Genomic DNA, 1,990 nt, shown 5'->3' on the forward strand with positions numbered 1-1,990 from the left:
TTTGTGCTCTGGGAGATTGTCCGCAGTCTATCTGGGCAATTCTTCTTTAATACCAGCAGAAACAAGATTGACCTTGGACGTGTAATTACCAGGTGGCTGAAAACCATGTGAAAACGACCTGTGGAACAGCTTTAACTTTTTTTATCTGTGGTGATAAGAATTGAGATTACTTAAATATAGTTTAATGTTGTTTATTCAAAACAGATTGACAAAAATAAACACATAACAGAAACTCGCAGAAGATGTAAATAATGGATGTAATAAATATATCCAGAGGAAATTTTTTAACACATGGTAAAATTATTTTCCTTTCTTCCTCTCTTTTATATTTATATTTAACATACACATACACACATATATATATATATATACTTATTATAGACAGACCGACAGAGATTGATAGATAGATAGATGGACAGACATATAATGTTACCAAAGTAAAACAGAAGATTTTTATTAATCCACTGAACGTGAATATGTAATAGATAGACAGACAGATAGACAGACTAAAAAGCAAAATGAAGAGTATAAAGTAGGTCCACTCATTTATATGACATTCAATCTCATTCTTCACTCAGCCTGATGGATTCCAGCCTAGTTGCCTGAATCTATGAATTTGTTCTTCGACATATCCAGAAGTGTTTACACAGCCTCTGACAAAGGGATTCCAGATAACCAGGGCAAAGTTTTTATCTTCTTTGACACCACAGCAAATATTTTTTGCAATCCAATAGATTTAAACCATTGCCAAAAGCTACAACCAGCTGATCTTTAAATGTATGAGCCAGGCTCAACTACAGTTTGAAGTCAGTGTAGTCCTGGTAATCTTGGAGTAAGCAAAAACTTTCTGACTATCAATAAAACAACTTACTTGCAAGTAAAAAAAAAAACTGGAAACATTTATTCTTTTAGCTAGGAGAGAGTAGCACTGAAGTGGAGAAGGGTTTGTTATTCAAAACAGGTTGTCGTTGATTGGATAAAACAGGTTACATAATTAAAAAAAAAGTAATTGTGAAGCTGGTAAGCGTAATTCATTTTACATAGAGAGAGTAAAGGAGGAGGAGTAAAGGATGAGAAAGAGAGAGAGAGATAGGGGAGAGGAAACGAGTGGATAGAGAAAGCAAGAAAGAGGTTAGGAAGGATGGAGAAGAGGAATAATATAATATAATAAAGAGGAGGGGGACAGATGGGAGGAGAAAGAGCGTTAGGGAGGTAAATAATTAGGTAGAGAGAGAATCAAGAGGTGTGAAAAAGCCCCTTTTCTAATATTGGGTCAGTGACTTAAATCAGGCTTTTCCTTTATATACCATTTACCTTATTAAAAGAATGATACTTACACAAGTCTTATAAAAGGATGAATTTATTAAATTACAGATCTATACATGAGTGGTGAGAGAAGCGTCTAACATATAAGGCTTTATTCTTCTAATCTATCTACACTATAATGTGTGCATGCAAAGGAAGATGAAGTCTCTTTGTTACCTGTTGGTGTTATGTGTCCTTCCTACCTGTCTGTTCTTTCCACAGCATATTTAAAGCAATATAGCCCCACCTTGAAGATTGTCTTAGCCAATCAAATGCTTAAATGTCCAGTTGATAAATGTTTAAAATGTCCAGTTGATAAATCCCAGCAAAAGTAGCCAGCTACCTGTAGCTTTCACCGTTGTCCAAGAAATGGCATTTGACAGGACTCCAGGGCATAAGCTGTTAACCTCCTTTGATGTTGGACAACACACTTGACAGGACTCAGGGCGTACACTGTTTGATGTTGGACAATGCTGTTTATGATCCTTTGAAGTTCCAGGAATGATATGCAGTTCATTATCATGTGGTGATTGTGATAAGGACATCATTTGAAGTTCTGTTGTTGTATTCCAGTCTAGTACATATTTGCAATGAGATAGCACTCTTGAGAAACAGGTTTCATCCTTTGAAACTCTGTTCAGAGATATCCATCACCAGCTAGTTTAATTTGTCCCTAGAAACTGGT

The sequence above is a fragment of the Bombina bombina genome, chromosome 6 (genome assembly GCF_027579735.1).
Source record: "Bombina bombina isolate aBomBom1 chromosome 6, aBomBom1.pri, whole genome shotgun sequence".
Taxonomy (NCBI): Eukaryota; Metazoa; Chordata; class Amphibia; order Anura; family Bombinatoridae; genus Bombina; species Bombina bombina.